At 41.8% G+C, this 18,611-nt stretch overlaps 1 long non-coding RNA gene across 1 annotated transcript; it reads left to right on the top strand.

The window, feature by feature from the left end:
- The first annotated feature begins 3,423 nt into the window (after nt 1–3,423).
- On the top strand, nt 3,424–4,937 carry LOC146595679 (uncharacterized). The gene is made up of 2 exons (XR_014895873.1): nt 3,424–3,729; nt 4,490–4,937. It is a non-coding gene; the product is annotated as an uncharacterized LOC146595679 (long non-coding RNA).
- The last annotated feature ends 13,674 nt before the right edge of the window (nt 4,938–18,611 follow it).

Here is an 18,611-nt window from a genome sequence, read left to right as displayed (position 1 = left end):
AAGAGTAGCCCAGCTGTAAGTGTGCAACATAAGAGAAGCACAGTAAAAGGGTGAATCTAGACCCTGAGTGTTTCTTTCTGTTCTCCTCAACAGTCCTTCAGAGGTGGTCACTGCAAGTGAGAGGGGGTGATGCACCCAGGGTCTTCTGGTCCTGCATGCTCAGAAGTTGCTATTAGCGGACAATCAGCCACACTGATGGGAGTGTAGAAAGCAGAGGCAATATCTTTTATACAAGATGCTGGAGGAGGAAGTGTTTGGTAGCCTTATAAATACCTTATACTTTGGGTTTCAGAGGGGTGTTAATCCCCTGAGTGTTCAAAGGTAGTCAGATACCACCAAATATGGCACAGGCATCTAGATTTCTGAAAGTATATTCCAGCTGAACCTACCCAACATAATCTCACCAGGACATTATTTTTAACCAATGTGGGGTTTTTTGACTTAGAAGTCAGTCCTAAAGAATAAACTCTTGCTCTAGCATTTCAACACAAGTTAAAGTGTTTGTCTTGAATAACATAGGTAAAGATAGGGTATAAAAATAACTTAGTTCTACGACAAATTAGGCAATTGAAGAGATAGGATCCTAATGACTTACAGAGAGAAGACTGAGGTACAAAGTTCTCACCCATTACCACGAGGTACCACAGGTTCATGTTAACAGTATTTGTTCTGTTACTGGCAACTAATTCTTTCTTTTGAAATACAACTGAAGCTGCTGAGTTAAAATGTTTGTATTGCTTTCTAATCCACAGCTTCTAGGGGAGTAAGAACACCCGGTAAGTCTTATCATTTATTTAACTGATCATTTTAAGAATCAGGTATTTTACTGAAAAATACATTTCACTTCTGTTGATGCAAAGTCTTAGGGGAAAAAAATAACTTTTATTCAGGGTAGACGAACAACTTCCCAGCTATAGTTTTGCAAAAGATGTAGGTGATGATGGAGGTCTTCAATTTAGGGAAACCACCTTGAAAAAGAATGTAAAGGGCATAATTTGTAAGTTATCACTGACCTGAGAATCAAATATCCTCAGCCTATCTCCACTCAGCAAGCCACATTGCAAAGAGTTGAAAATCTTGGACATACTTACAGAAATTAATCACAATTAAGAAGTTCAAAGAGTCACACATACCTGCCTGCTCAGCTTCCCTAGGAGTCATTTGCAGGGGACACAGGTTTCCTTGTGACTCTTCAAAGTTTTGTGCTTCTCCAAAGATTCGTTSAAACTACAGGGAAAAAATGACCACTTATGTGGTTCTTACATAAAATCCAGTCTCTGTATCTCACTGTTTGCTTATCATGTAAGTACGTACCACGTAGCAACAGAGAGATGTTTGCCTGCTCCAAATACAATTGACAGGCTACGTGAATGGCCCTGTTCTGCAGAATATCTTTCYCTTGAGTCATGTCCATTTTGTAATACAGACCTTCATGTGGCACAAGCGCAAGATTAGAATCCAGGCTACGTTCAGTTTTCTCCTTAAGTGACAGCTGCAATTGCTCTGTCTTTGCTAGAAATATCACTGCGGCTGGAGAATGGAGGCAATAGATGTGAGGGACGTGTTGAAATATATTACAAAGGATTCTGGGGAACGGTCTGTGATGATCTCTGGGATATCAGCGATGCTCAGGTCATCTGCAGACAGCTTGGGTGTGGGCAGCCCACCTCAGCACCAGGCGCAGCCCATTTTGGGGAAGGCTCTGGAGTCATTTTCCTAGATGATGTGCAGTGCAGAGGGAATGAGCCTTATGTATGGCAGTGCTCCCACAGCGGATGGTCAAGACATAATTGTGGCCACAGTGAAGATGCCAGTGTTGTCTGTTCAGGTACTTTCTGCTTTATTTTCTTTATTTCAAGAAYTTCCTATAAGCTGCAGTTTGAAATATAGCTGAAATATCACTAGGAATTGACCCTGTCATGCAGAATATTTTTTGTCCCACTTCTGTRAGCTATTAGAGACATCAAATACGAATATCATATCTATTTGCCAGCTCAGCACACCACTTTTCTCTTTGGTCATTCTTTCAGGGTCTGCAGAATAAGGAGAAGGAGGAAGATGTACATTATCTTTAAGGCTTGTAAATTGTTGAGTCATCTACAAGAAATCTTAGGAGGCACCTTCACCTTACATACCCCCAATCACTGTTAGAAATGGGTTTTGCAATGAGGAATAATGAAGAAGTCCTTTCTCCRATGAATTTTATTTATAATGAACTCACAATATCAGTGATTTCTCCTGGAGATTACCTGAGATTCACAAGGCTGTGTTGTGCGAGTCAAGTTTTTGACCTCTAGTTCCAGTAACAAGATATAAATTGTTCCTATTCCTTTCTCTTTATAGAATCTACTAGCATTGATATACCTTTTTTTTAAAAAAAAAAAAAAAAAGAACCTCTGAGAGAAACTTGACTTGATCGACATAAGGTATTTGTTGACTCTGGGTGAAAAAAGAAAGGTTAGGCCTCCTCCAATGCAGAAATATACTCGGTCCATTTTACATCTCGAACAGTCTCCTGTTGCAAAGAGTGCAGCTCCTCACAGAAGCGGTGTTTGTGGTTTTGTCCCTCCTCTCCATACCTCTGATTCATGAACCTGAAGAGAGAAGAACTCTTCAGCCATGGAGCCACAACAGCTTTGCACTGGGATGAGGATCCACCAGAGACTCCAATCTGAACTCGAACTGCTATCTTTATACGACTTTTACATTAGCCAATGGTGTTGTTTTCTCAAGTAAAAACAACCTTTAGAAAATAAAATATTTCCATGCTCTGTTTAATGATAAGTCATTCTTCCAGTATTCTCCCTTATATGCATTCTGTTGGATGTCTCATAGTCTTGTGCTTCAATTCTCTCTGCATTCTTGGAAATAATCAGGTATTCAAATAAACTGAAATTAAACCTGATTATAATTGTATCTATCTAGCAGAAACATCTTCATGAATATAAATTAAGCACAAATTTACTCTAATACATGGATTTAGATCAGCCAGCAATGTTTTCCACACGTACCTAAGGTACAGGCTTTATATCATGTATTAAATGATGCGATTGTAAGATATTATAAATGAGTAATAAAAATTTTTCATTGCATGACATTGTTTACTGCTCACTCCTCTTTTTTTGTGTACAGCAACTCTGACTGCATTAGTTGCCCATGGTGTCCCTGTTAAGTCAGATATCCTCCTTTTCCCAGAAATGTCACAGAGACTGGTGAATGGAAGGAATAACTGCAAGGGCCACGTCGAAATCTATCACCAAGGAGACTGGGGAACAGCCTGTGACGGCTCCSGGGGCATAAACGAGGCACAAGTTGTGTGCAGCCTGCGTGGGTGTGGATCCGCCACTTCAGCACYGGGGAATGCCCGTTTCGGGAAAGGCTCTGGGAATATTCTCTTGGATGCTATCCAGTGTGAATGGCATGAACGCAGTCTCCAGCTGTGTTTTCACAGAGACTGAGGCACGCGTAGCTGTGTCCACCGTGAAGATGCCTGTGTTGTCTGTGCACGTATCTTCATTTGAATGTCATTTATGCTACATGATGCACATGAATTATGCTAAAAATATCATTCTGAAAACATATCAGAGGCAAATTGCCCCTTCGTGGTACGTACCCACGTTGCAGGGGGGACCCCTGCAGCCCGCGTTCTTCGTCCGTGCCTCAGATGTGCGCCCAGAGGAACAACCGCACAGCCGGGTGTGCAAGCACCGCACGCCAGCTGCACTGCAGGTTAGTGACTTGAGTTTCCCAGGCACCTGCTACAGGAGCCACAACACAAAATGAAAGTGTGYTATCATGAGGCTTTGGGAGCCTTTGTATTTCCCTGTTAATTTTGCAAGATTTTTGCTGCTGTAAAGGATGAAATGGGCCTATATACTGTCAATAGTTATACCTGTTGCTGTGACCAGAAATTAAACSCTTTATCTCTTGGCTCATACTACTCATAATTAAAATTACATGCAGTTATATCTAAAACAGAAGATTCTAGTTTTGCCTGCCMGGTATTTTCTGCTTGCTTTATTTTAGTTGAAGAGCTGCAATGATTTATGTATGATTTGTGAGTAAAATATCGATAGGAAAGTACTATAGAAAGGAAAAGTTCCTTCTAGATCACTTAGAGGATAGGTGCTACTTATTGCTAGGTAGTACCAGAGCCATGAAAAACGAATGCTGTACCTTTGCATGTGTGTTTGCATAGCCTTACACACCCAAGCCTATGCTGAGAAAAAATCAGTGTACAGACAAAAAGATCTGCACATCTTTTACATGCACTTTTTCCCTCTTAAATCCACGCCAATGAGGACTCACTCAAGGAACAGAGCTTTACTAATGAATTGATGTATTTTGCCTAATTGATTCTTACCACTCATTTTCTCTACTAATTGCCTTTACAATACTGCATAAGGCCAAAGTGAGATTTGACTGACTGTTCTCCAAATGCAGCTGGCACTRTGGCGTGAGGGTTATTACTTGTCTTTTCTTTCCTCAGAGTCTGCCACCACAGGAACACCAGATGTCGGTACCATCACATGTATCACACTGCCAAAAATACAGTTTCTGAAACTGAAGAGTGAAAAGGAATCCGGGCTTCGACCCAGGAGTCCAACTCCATTTGCTCCCCAGTTTTCTTYTTACAGAAGCAGACAAATCCTTGGTTTTGCCCGGCTGCTTTCTCCGTAGCACATAACTCACGACAGAGGAATCTCTCTCTGGCGCGGCACGCGTTCGTAACTCCTTCCCCRGGCGGTCTCAGCATGTGTTAAAGCATATTGTTTTCCAGTTTAATCCTCTTATCTTCCTTCATGGTAATCAGATATCATAATGAAATGTTGTCTTCCCTATGTTGTTAATTATTCATGTCATCATTTTTCACTAGTAACTAATGAAACAAAGACAGTACTATTTATCATTTGCAATAAATATATATCAAAATCTGATGCAGCTTTGTATCTGTATCTTCCACATGCCACAACAGCAACGTTATGAACTAAGCCCCAGGGCAATGCTGCCTGAGTTTCCCGAGGAAAACCAAAGCGCCGGCCCCGGTCTCTTCCAGCCACTGAGGCTGACCAAGGGCAGGGCCAAGTGCGGGGCCGCGTGGGTCTACAACCCCCGCGCGTGGGGGACRGTCCGCGACGGCTGCTGGGGGCCGGCTGAGGCCCCAGCGGTGCCGGCCAGGGGCTGCAGCCCCGCGAGCATTGCGTACAGCCCTGGCTCAGTCCCGGGCTCCCCGGCAGTGCGTGATGCGAAGGGGGAACCGGCCTGTGGCAATGCTCCGTGCAAGATGTTGGCGACCCCTGCTCTGCTCCTGCCTGGTCATTTGTGTAAAGGAAAGGGCTGTTCACAACCAGTTCTCAGTATCTTTAAAAGGACTATTGGGTGGCTCACTAGAATAATCATTTAGTAGGGATTTTTTTGTCTCTAATGCTACAAAAAAATCCTTGGGCTAGGCTCTCACTGGGTATTTTCTCCAGCGAAGTATTTGTGAGTTTCCCTCACATGCTTGTTTTCCTTTATGAAATACTATGGACTATTCCTCGTGAGGAATATCAGAAGGGGTAAATGAATTGAGTCTGTGGAAATGTTGGCTCATTGTATGCATCTCTCTTCTCCAGTAATTTGAGCTTTGATGACTTTAATTTGGGAGTTGACTGGGTTTCGCCATTTACATGCTGTCTTTTGTGTTGTCTCTGCGTGCTTTTTAGATCAGCAGTGTATTTGCTACTCAGGGCAACTCTGAATCAAAATCCTCAGAAATCACTCAACTTCAAGTCTCCCCAAACCCTTAGGAGATAAAGCTCTAAATCTAGCTTTCATAACTGGACCTTATCACTAGACTGAGCCAAACTTAGATAAAGTCAGCACTTGGTTAGGCTGTGTGCTTCTGTCACTAATCTATAAACCTGATTGCATTGATTTTACTCACTATCGAATTCCAAATGAAGAAGTTTAAGGACAGTGTTAGTCACACCTCTCTGGCACTCCGAGTGAGCATACTGCACTAGAAGGCCGCTTCTGTTTTCTCAGTAACAAAAGCTTAAAGGGCACTGGAGGCAATCAGTGGAACACACGATACCGTGCATGACCCCTGGAGAGATCAAAGGGATTTGCTAGAAGCTGAGAAAAACTTCTTTATTAAGAGAACACTATTGTCCATGTAAATGTTAAAGCAGGATAATCTGTGAAAATACAGCACATGCCAAAATAAGCAACCTGTGTTGACCTAAAGTCTTAGTCAATTAAGTTAGCTGGGTAACAGGATGAAGTTGTACTGTGTGCAGAGCCAAGTCCATTGATACCATTTACATTGGCATAGCCATCATCTCTGACAAGGATTTTCCCCACAGAGGTGGGATTGGACTTTCAGAAGCTAGATGATGACAACCTTATACCAAGGCAATACACCTCCAGGAATAAGGAGCAGTACTCAATACTCAATAATCAGTTTTGTCCACAGAAGATGATTTCATATGTAAGATTTCCACTCTGTTTTACCAGTAGATTGACTATAAATGTGGGGAATGTTTGAAAGTCACGTTAYTGCATAGCTTTGTTTTGGTTTGTTTTTTAAGTACACAAAAATACCTTTCACTTCAGAACTCATAGGATTGAATTTYGTAGAATGGCTGGCAGAGAGAAAGAACTGAAAAAAGAAAGAAATGAAAGAATATGTATTCTAATTATAAGTAAGTGAGAATAAGTCTGGGCAGCTAAGCGATGAATATGAGGGTGTCACATGCTACCATGTGGTAGCTCCATGTGCACAGGTCACAGCAGCCTTGAAAATATGGCATCCTGAGCCTTAATAGGAGCTAACAACCGGACAGAGCACATACCCAGGGTCTCTGAGTTTCAATAGATTATTGCATTTAGAAATGCAAAGCACATTACAAAGCTGTGCAACACCTAGTCCACCTTATCCTCTGTCACACACACAGTGAAACCATGCAGATCCTTGCTGAGCTCATATGTACACAGGAGCAAGCACTGTTGTTATCAGATAATGATGTCTGCTACTCCTGAGGGAAGTGAGGACAGGAACTGAGGCTCAGAAAAGTGGAAAAAAAGACAGTCTTTGGCTCCCCTGCTTGCCCAGTTTTCCCATTGCATTTATTCCCCCTTTGTTTTTATAAGCTCATAAATTCCCTCATAGTAGCCAGGATTCCCAGAAATGTTCCCAGAACATTCACAAACATTCCCAGAAATGTTCAGAAGTGCATAAAAATTGTAAACACTGAGGAGTGAGAAATGCTATATTAGGTAAAGCACAATGTTAGTTCAAGAGTGGATAGGCATACGTAACATGAGTAAGTTTAATAGGGAAGATAGAAGTAAATTCTTTATTCTCAGCACACTGAGACTGTGGAACAGCTTTTCAATGAGATTAAGAGTGCCAAATTCATTTTTGGTTTAACATGCAGCTGAGAACAGATAGGAAAAGATTTGTGCAGTTGATAGCCMGCATATTTCAAACGGTACATTAGGAAGTCTATTGCAGGCCCATGCTCCTATTATAAGCACAGTGAAAATAGTCTTGGCCTTACTAGTCCCAGGGGCTCCTTTCACTGTTCCCCAGCTTGCAACCTCACCATGTCTCCAAGGACAGGAGAAAGGGCCTTGCTACACACCGGGAATGCTGGCAGACTGGGATCTCAGCAAGCAATGTGCCCTAGCAGAGTGCRCTGCCTCCTGCTCCTCCTCCTTCTCGTCCTGCTCTTCCTCGTCCTCCTCCTCCTCGCTGGCAGTGGCTATCCTGGTGCTGTGGCGCACAGGGGCAGCTGGTGCATGCTGGCTCCCTCCTGTCTGCACAGAGGAGGCAATCTAGTCCCTCCTGGACATACTCGTGCAGCTTGGGCCAGTACAGCATGGGAAGAGAAGAGGAAATCAGAACCAGAATCTCCATATAAACCAAATCTTCTAATCGATGATGTCTCCAGTTGTTATATTTAACTAAATCACTTTAAGCTTCCAAGGACTCTTTTTTTTCCCTAAGTAGCTAAGCAATTAGCTTACCAGTGGCATTAACCAGTGGCATTTCACGACCTGAGAGCAACATTTCTGTTCACTCCCCCAGTTCACTCCCTTTCTCCAAAAGGCTGGGTAAGCCACTTGTGCAGGGATTCAAGGTTCGGTACACTGCTCTGCCACCAGAACCTCACCTGGCTGGCTGAAAGCTGCCTCGGGGGTTCCTGCATTGCCCTGTGAACACCTCTGCTGTGGCAGGGTAGCAGACATGGCTACTATTATACTGTTGGGAATGGGTTTGACACAAGTCAGCATAAAAACAGGATTTCTTCTGTAGGAAATGTTCTCGAAAGAGCAGTAAGTATATTTACAGCGTGGGAATCTTTCATTATGTCTTTCCTCAGAGCAATATGCAATGAAACATGGACCAAACTCTGCACACCTAGCTGTAACCTATTTTCTTGCTCCAAAACAGCTMGGAGCAACACAGGTCATGGGCTCACACACTTGTCAAGTCCCTAGGCTGMTTCAAATCAAGACCTAGTGCATGACAATATTATGGTAGTATTAGAATTTGCCTTTTGGTGAATTTGGCCAGTTTCATTGTTGTGAAATTGTGCATAATCTGCAAGAGTTGAGTGAACTCAAAGTTGCTAATGTGACCAAAACAAGAATCAGACTTGTGTTTTTCTAAGGTTGAGAATTGACATTTTTGAGAAAGACTGATGTTTGCATCAAGAAATATCAACAAATACACTACTGTAGTGTGAAACAAAAGTGCACCATTCTGTGAGTTCACGCACTAGCATTTTGTTCTGTTTTCAAAGAAGAAGTAGTACAAAGAAATATTTGTAGAAGAAATACATGTACAGAAGAAATGTTGTGAAACAAAAGTGCACCATTTTGTGGGTTCACACAGTGGCATTTTGTTCTGTTTTCACGAAAGAAGAAATACAAAGAAGTGTTTGTAGAAGAAATACATGTATGGAAGAAACGTGGTTACTGTATAGTGTATAGTTTAGTCCTTCAGAAATATTTTAATAAAATTCTTTACAAAATCAGTAATGAGATTTAGCAGGTGTCATGTATTATATCCTTATTAAGTGATAACAAATGAAGAGCTGGAAGGGAAGTTGAAACAGGTGGATGCCTCAAATGGGTCACAGTTTCCTGTGAGCTCCATTTGTCAGTATTGAGCAGAGAAGTATTTTGAACCTTGGCAGGTGAGGAGACAGGTGAGGAATGGAAATGGCAGTCCTGCTGTTTGTTTGTYTGTTATGCATATATGTTTATTTAATCCCTGCTTACTTTTTAAGGTATTTATCTAAAATGGAAGCCTCTTTATGAACCCTGTAAAAGTACTATGCTGTTAAGTACTGTGCTTGCTCCKCAAGGACAGTGCCTCGCTGCCCTCCAGTGGTAGTAGCCTCCAGGACAGCTCTGCATTTTCTGACTGCTTTTAGCCACTTATACTGTTAAATCCAGATCTTTAGGGGGATGATAACACTATTGCTTTCCATGAAAATTAGATATTTAAATGTATTTGGTAAGMTTTGCTTGGAAACGTTGCCAGTGGGGCAGCTGCCCCATCAGAACTGCAGAACAGCATGAGACTTCMCAGAGAAATGGCGCTTTAGCACAACATCTCCTGCATCCCATGTATGAGTGTATGTACATCTGTGCATGTATGCATACATGTAGTTCATACTGTATATATTCTATTCCCCCAATATGAAATACACACTGGAATTCATATGGAATTTGAAATAGTTGGAAAAGGCTTGCCAGGGAGGGGTAGTTTTATCAAGGCAGAGCAGACAAACTCCAGCACTCTGCGAGGAAAGTCTAACACCAAATCTATAGCATAAAACTATTTCAATCCAGAGAAATGCTCTTTATTTCCTGAGTAAATTTTGATAGATCTATCTAAGGGGATGTTCTAGGAAACAAGAACATCGCTATTCCAAGACCACAAAKGTCAGTGCTACTGTCATCTCTGTCATTTCCTTCTACATTGGATTAATATGCTTGCTTAGCTTTGGACTACTTCAGCATCTCCTTTTTAATGGTGCTTTCGATGTCTATGACAGGAGTTGCAATGTTTGCTGTGGAGCCTGGTCGTTCTTTGTCATCTATCATTAGGGATTAGCTGTGCAGATCTTCTGCCCTTGCTATAACATTCACAGAGCCTACAGTGAGCTCCAACCTCACTAGGGAAGAGCAGGGTAATGGAGTCTTCAGCCCTCTGTTTGTCTGTTTAGACTAAAGGCTTCTCTGGGATGTTTCTTACAAGAGAGACTAAGGCATGCTGGAAAAGCAAATCTTTACCTTACTCTTATTCAAGATTATTTGCATTCAGCCACGTRTCTAACATAGGATAGATACATATTGGCTAGGGGCCCATGCTCCCTGTATCTTCCTATCCCTATATCTGGGCTCCTGATAGAGGTGTTCTGAAATGCCATTGTTAGTTTATAAATACGTGAGAGTCCCGCAACACAACAATGTGAATTCCACCCCCTTTCCATGACCATGCTACAGCTGCACAGGATTCCTTAGGCAAGTACTTCTGCTGCTAACCACATTGCTTGGCCTGAGTTACCAGACTTAAGTATCAGCTCTATGGTCTACAGACCAAATTCACATGCTCTGCGCTTCCTAGACAGAAAGTCCAGTGTCAGCCAAAGATGCAATTTGACATTTGTTGATTATAACATGGGTGTGGGATGCACTAAAGTAGCACATAGATATCAGCTTCTGTCTTGCATGTGACTATGTTCAGATCCAAATCTTTAAATTGGAGCTCTTAGATTTGGGTCAAATTGCAAGACAGAAAGAATTTATTTCTCTGTTTTAAGAATACAACCTTCACAATATTTCACTTCCAAAACTTAGTTTTGGACTGATTTTGAAATTTTTTCTTCACTCAAAAGTAAAAATATTTGTATAAAATAGCTTAATACCTGCAGAAAAGAAATCTGACACATACCGTACTATTCAGGCCTAGCATAGAACTATGTGGATAGAACTATCAATAATGATATATCATAAAGCTATTTAGTCGCTTCAGAAAATGAAATTGAATTCCAATTATCCATGCATAGAGAATCAGTAGTTTAAATGCTTGGCATGACTGTTTTGCTCAAGGAGGTATTGGGAAGGTACGAAACAGAAATCTAGACAGATATCAAATGTCAGTGTGCTGAGAAAATATGAAAAGCATTTATGGAAAGAAGGATTAGACATCCATTTTTAAATCAGTAATAGTAGAGGCAATCTCATACCAGGGAGAAAACCATGTGGATAGAAGAWTCCTTTGGATTCATGGCTTCCTTAGAGGTGGCTCTTTTCCAGCTGTGTAGACATGGCTTTTCTAGATGGGATTCCCTGTTTTGATGCAAGCCACACAATCTGAAGAAATACCATGAAAATAGATGGCAGGGGATAGTCTCCAACATGGTGTACTGTATATTTCTTCTTCATGGTGATTTTTGTGGTTTCTCCTACTCCTCTACTAATTTGCATTTATACTGGCAACACAATATTTCCTGCCTCTCCTCCCATGATAGCCCAAACCTCTATAATAGAAACCTGTTTCAATTTCTCCCTTTCACCTAAAAACATACTTTGTGCCTCAGTTCTTTTCTATAATATCTCACAAGTCCAAAAGTACATGTCTCACAAGTTCTAACACCCTGATGCTCTACACTCCTTAGGCTCCATGCAATCTTAGTTTATGGGAGATATGACACTTAGGGTTGTCTCAGGTAGCATATATGCTTGTCTTTTGAAGATAAGGGGAAAATCGCAAACTAGTTTGTTCAGAAACATGCCAGCTGTGAAACTGGGAACTGGAGCTGGAGAATGGGGCCAGTGAAGACTTCATCTTGCCTCAGGCTTATGGTGATTGTAAAGTAAAGAAGATGACTGTTTCCTTTGAGCAACCACAGGCTCATAAGGAGCATTTGGATTTTCCCTACAGCACTCCACCGGTGTTCAAAATTTTATTGGGGATAACAGCAAATTACTGCAGATCCCTGCATAAGGCCCCGTGACTTTAGTCTATACGGACCTTCCCATGGTTCAGAGCACAGTAGATGGTCCTGCCCTTCTGTCCTTATATATATAGATGTCAGGGGAACAATTTTAGCTTAATTTAACACCACTCAGCCCCATCCTGCCCCCATTTCTTTGACTGTTGTAGTTCAAAAGTTTTGCTGCTTATTTATCCCTCAAAGTGGTTTTTCCTTCCATGTCTTTGTCATTATTTCTTATGATATCTCTTATAGCTAGAGRCTGAAAATGAGAAAGAATTAATTGCAGATCAGGAGCTTGTTGGGGGGATCTAGTCCCAGCTTAAACATCAGTCAGAAATCTGAAAAAGCTTAGAAACTGCTTTCTACAGTAATAGTCTTTAGCAGACAGAAAGAGTTTGGTTGAGACATTCCTGAAACTTTTAGAATGCCGATCTTTTGATACAATTCTTACAATAATTTCTTCTATTTTAGCACAATGGTAATATGGGAACAGACTTAACTGATGATATGAGAATCCTTAACAAAGAGCCTAATCTGCAAAAGTAAATCACTGCTTCCTGGAATAACCACATCATCATACACRGCTACAAAGGTGTTTAGGGGGTGTTTGGGAAGGCCTTGGTAACCAGTTCGGAACAGTGGTATGATCTGGATCTACTTAACCGGATGTATGGATGTACAATGAGAAATGAAAACACGCAGTAAATCACTTTCTTGGCATTGATCTGGAAGTTCAGCAAGAAAGATCAAATTGCACAGCACACACCAGAACTCATCTAATATAAACTCTGAAACTCCATTTGTTTTGCAGAACCAACAGCCCTGTGGAAAATGGACCTTCAAGTGAGTCTCACATGGATGCTCCTGTTAAGCACTTCTCTTCTATATGAACCAGGTACCRTGTTAAAATCTGATAATTTTTCATGCTTGCCAGGAAATGTTACATATAGAATTATGCAGAGTGGCTTGCTRGGAACCAGTAGCAAAGAATATCTTAAAATATTGCTGATCAGCTTTGTACAAGGAGATGGTTGGTTTAATTTGTCTTCTGAACCAAAGATTCAGATCAAATCTACAAATTACGTTTTTAAACTGGAGATGCTGAAGAACARTATTTTCTTTCTTGCTCTTCTAGGAGAGGAAGGCTTTTTTTCCAAATACTCTTAGAAGTAGAGTAGAAGACTTCTAATATTCTAGTYTGGAATTTCATTTCTTCCATACTGTACATTTAAAGATAACAAGAGAGAGGAAAAAAAGAAACAAAGAACAGCCTGACAGACCCAGACAGAAACGTACATTACAAAGTCAAGTCTCTGCAGGGACTTTGGATTGCTGCAGAACCATGTTCAAACTTCAGACAAAATAACCCTAAACCTTTCCTATAATCTTGCTTGTTTGAATGACCTACTTTGATCTCTTAATAATCATGGGTATTACTAATAAMGGCTTGCCAATCCCCTTATAAAAAGAGATAGATTCATAGAATTTATATTAAAGGGTTGGCTCTACTTAATTATTTACAAAAATCAGCAAAGGCAACCCAGAAGCAAGGTTAGCATCAATGAGGACTAAACTGCATTTCAAGAAGGTGGTCAAATCCCAACACAGCAACCTTATAATCTTTGTTTTTATTCAATAGGTTCACTTTTGTCTTTGATTTGACTTGATGTAGGTTGGGTTAATTTTGATTGGGAAAATCACTTAGGATCCTGTCTTCCAAAACCCAAGATTTCAGGATCACTAATTTATTCACAATAATAAAAATTTATGGAAGTGAATGCCTGACAACCAAATGTTGATTAAAATAAAGAAAATATTGGAGATCCCAAATTTATGATGATTTCAACTTCTGAAGTCAAATGCAGGCCAGATCCAGAGCCAACAAAACGATTTTCTCTGATTTTAGTGATTGAATTAGGCACAGCACTTGAACATGGTATTTCTGAAAAAGCAAGGATAACATTTTTTAAAGCTGCCATTTGAAAACATGCCTTTGACTCCTAGCAGCCTAAATACTATTTTTTTTTCCACTGAGTCTTTGTAAGGCCAGATTTTCAAAGGTATTTCTTTGACGCAAGTTGCAGACTATCAAAACCACTCCAATCAGATCACAAGTTTGTATCCTGTTTTGGAAGCCTCTTTCATCCTCTGGTATCTGTGAAGTTCTCACAGTGGTTTTAAAAAAGCACATGCCCTGCAGTGCCTAGTTCACATTTCTGTATGCTCATAATGGTACCTGGAGAAGCAGTGGAAATGGAGGTCTGGGGTTCTTCCAGGATGGGAAGTACTATAGCTTTTCTCATTTTTGTGGGAATAACTAGAGAAAGGTCACTGCATATTCTCAGAGGTTTCACTGTAAATGAGGAAGCAAAATATCCCCTGTGAGGATACAGCAGTTTATCTGTGATTCCCTAAACTTGGCAGAACTAGCAGGAAATACATAGACTGTAAACAGAAGAGCTGCCATGAAGATATAGGCAGAATTAAAATAATGTCAGGGTTTGATTTAATCTCACACTTTGGAATACTTTAAGCAGTGTATAGTGTGCGGGCTGCCACTAAGTGACTTAGCAAACATAGATGATGCTATACAAATAGCACCTTCTCACTGCAGAGCCAGCCAAAGGCTGGGCTCCCCATGCAGACTGAGCAGGCATTTGCAAAGACAGTGGTATAAATTAATATGCTGGGTTGTTGGCCAACATGGGTGTCACGGTCTGGGCAAACTAACAGTCCTTGGCTGCCTATGCCACTGTAGTAATAACACCTGGCAAAGGTAAGTAAGCTTTCTGAGTGCCACAGTATAAATTGTTCAAGCCATATCTTCACTGGAGATGAAGGATGTATGCTGGCATCCTCCAGGGCTCGGTGCTGGGTCCCATCCTGTTCAACTTTTTCATCAATGACCAGGATGAGAGGACAGAGTGCCTCCTCAGCAAGTTTGCTGATGATACCAAGCTGGGAGRAGTGGCTGACACACCTGAGGGCTGTGCTGCCATTCAGAGAGACCTGGACAGGCAGAAAGGAACCTCATGAGGTTCAACAAGGGCAAGTCCTGCACCTAGGGAAAAATAACCCTAGGCACCAGTACAAGCTGGGGGCTGACCTGCTGGAGAGCAGCTCTGCAGAGAAGGACCTGGGAGTGCTGGTGGATGACAAATTGACCATAAGCCAGCAATGTGCCCTTGTGGCCAGGAAGGCCAATGGTATCCTGGGGTGTATTAGGAAGAGTGTTGCCAGCAGGTAGAGGGAGGTGATCCTGCCCCTCTCCTCAGCCCTGGGSAGGCCTCATCTYSAGTACTGTGTCCAGTTCTGGGCTCCCCAGTACAAGAGAGACATGGAGCTACTGGGGAGAGTCCAGCGTAGGGCTACAAAGATGGTCAGAGGGCTGGAGCACCTGCCCTAGGAGGAACGGCTGCGGGAGCTGGGCCTCTTCAGCCTGGGGAAGAGAAGGCTGAGGGGGGATCATATCAATGTGTACAAGTACCTGCAGGGAGGGTGTCAAGGGGACAGGGACAAACTCTTTTCAGTTGTCCCATGTGACAGGACAAGAGGCAGTGGGCAGAAACTGAAGCGCAGGAAGTTCCGCCTGAGCGTGAGGGGGAATTTCTTCCCTGWGAGASTGACGGAGCSCTGGASCAGGTTGCCCAGAGAGGTKGTGGAGTCTCCTTCTCTGGAGATCTTCAAGGCCCGCCTGGATGCAACCCTGTCTAACATGCTCTAGGTGACCCTGCTGAGCAGGGAGGTTGGACTAGATGATCTCCAGAGGTCCCTTCCAACCTTACTGATTCTATGATACATGAGGATTTCATAACTCTTTGTTCTTGGTGCTGCCATAAAATGGGTTCCTCTACAATCTTCTTCCACTGAATTATGAAAGAATAAGCCTGTTCCTATAGCTATAGGGAAGAACTGTGGGATGGCTTTGAAAACACATCACACACTGCAAAACAAACAAAAACAACAAAAAAAGTATCAGCCCATACAAGGTATTATATCACAGGAAAACCATAAAGCATACCTAGAATTGTGATATGTTGCATCAGTGCTAACATACTTTCTTATCTACCACAGTAAGTRGTGTGGGGCGGCAGCCAACAGGAGACACAGAAGGTGGAGGCATGTCAGATCTAAACTCAGTATGGAAGAAATTTTCAAAATGGATAAAAAGCAAGTTTCAACCCACAGGTAAGAGGGTAAGACATGTGCCTGAGTGTGAACATACCTGGCCCTTTGTCAGAGGTACATGGGAAAGCTCTCGGTGAGCTGGTTATCTCACCAGTGCAGCCAACAATATGCTAACGTGACAGATCAGGTCAAGCAAGCAGTAGAGCYGTGTGAACAAGGCACCACGTACGAGCTGAATTAACCATGCTCATCTGGCTTTCTGACTTCCAGTTGCTGAGCTCCGCAGGCAGGGGCAGTCAGAGGCTCCCTGCCCAGCACTGCTGCCTGCGCTGCAGTGTAGAGATGAGCCCCAGGGCCGGCAGCAACATCGGGTGCAGAAATGCTGTATGGCCATCCCTGCACCAATAGGCATGCAGTAGCCTTAGCTGTTAGGAGTTTAGATATCCTGGGAATAAACAAAACAGATCTTCACCTGCCAATTTGTGCTTTGCTTTCAGATCAGCCACAATTGCGACTGGTACATGGAGGGCACAGATGTGCTGGAAGGGTTGAAGTTTACTATAAAGGAGAATGGGGGACAGTCTGTGATGATTCCTTTGATATGGACAATGCCAATGTTGTATGCAGACAACTGGATTGTGGTCAAGCTGTTTCTGTCCTGGGGTGGTCTTACTTTGGCCCTGGTGAAGGAAACATCCTCCTGGATGAAGTACAGTGTACAGGAAATGAATATTATCTGTGGGAATGCCAGCACCACCCCTGGCATGAACACAACTGTGAACACAATGAAGATGTCAGYGTCATCTGCTCAGGTACAAAAAAAATATCTGCCCTCTTAAAAATCTCTTCAGATTTTCCTACTGACCATAGATATGAGAAAATCAGCTGAACTATGTGCATGCAGAGGCCCCTAATACTCAGACTGGACTCAATGCTGAAGGAGAAAAAGGATGTCCCGTATGAAATATCAGGCTTGGTAGTAGTGAGCACTGAGTATGAAAAGCGCGAGGAGAATATAATCGAGGACTACGCTAGTCAACAGCTGGTTAGAGGCTGTTTCTAAGATGAGAAAGTCAATCAGTTAAGAGGAGGCAGAAGCGCATCCAGAAGAGGTGAGAAGAGGTTTGAAGGGAAAATAAAGATTAATACACTGGTGATAAACATAATTGAAATCAAAGATCACATAGTTAAAGTAGCCTATTTTGAAGCAGTATTAATAATTGCAGAATAAAAGTCAATATTTGCTTTTTTCCACATTCACAGATGCAGCACGCTCCACAACTGCACCATCAGGTAAGTCAGGACTTTTGAGAGATCATTTCATTAGCACCTCTCAGTCTCCCCAAATGCTCAAAGACTAATTTTTAATTCAGAAATAATGTTATTTCTGTTCGGGCAGATGATATTCTGGAAAGGTGCATCTTCCTCATTTTTCCTCGTTACTAGTTATACATCCATTGTAACATTATTTCTGTTGTTTCAGTTGCTCATAGAATCTATATTTGATATTCTCGTGCTAATAATTAGAGAAAACATAAGATGGTCTTAACAGCCCAGGTACAAGTGATTGACTCCTGTTTTTTCACCACTGCATTCCTGAACTAACAATGKCACCACTAGAAACAAAGTACAGAGACTACTCATATTTTCTGGAATTTTAAAGTGTTAAATTAACRACCAATATTCTTCATAATACACAAYCATAAAGGAGTGGGCACTAAAATGCTGTTTTCACTCACATATAACCCAGAAATGAAAGATTGGTTTGCTAAATCATTTTTACTCAAGATTGGATTCAGCAACACATCTGACCTGTTGCCTTTCAATTTTAATGAGTTTTTCTCACGTCTCTGCCAGTTTGGACCTCAGCTTCCACGCCAGCAAACATGGAAGAAATATCTACCACATTCTTTGTTACTGAAAGTACTGAAGGTAAATAAAATTGAGAGAGAGAGTGATAAACTGAAGCTCTATCAGTCTCCTCTTTAATACAGTAGMTCAGTTCCTGTTATCTTACACCTTGGTCTACTTAGAATGGAGAGCATAAAATCTCCAGGCCTGTGCTGCTCCCTGCTGCTAGATGGTAGGGAACCTATACGCCAAAGCACAGACCTCGCTCCACTTCAGGTGATCATGGTCCCTAGCTCTGCACCAAAATCCACCAATTTCACTTAAGTGTTAGTTATTAATGGGGGAAAAAATTAACCCAGATCAGTACAAGACAGGRTATTACTCTACCTTTCTATAAATGTGTTTGTACCCCAAGTGACAGTRTAGCTACAAACACATCTGTTAAATCATAATTTTGAATGATTATAGAAATTAAGTTCACAATAACAATGCTGTAGAGTTTTACTATATCTGATTAATCTAATGATGGTTTAGAGTACCCCTCGTTAGACATCTGCATGACATCTTAGCCAGCTCCCCTGTAGGCACATGGAAAAGCATCAAAAGTAAAGCAGGTAGACTTGACTTTAC

This window comes from Rhea americana, unplaced genomic scaffold (assembly GCF_003343005.1).
Source record: "Rhea americana isolate MKP2758 unplaced genomic scaffold, rheAme1 scaffold_218, whole genome shotgun sequence".
Taxonomy (NCBI): domain Eukaryota; kingdom Metazoa; phylum Chordata; class Aves; order Rheiformes; family Rheidae; genus Rhea; species Rhea americana.
The sequence above is the reverse complement of the archived record's forward strand: the minus strand, read 5'-3'. Positions and strand labels throughout refer to the sequence as shown.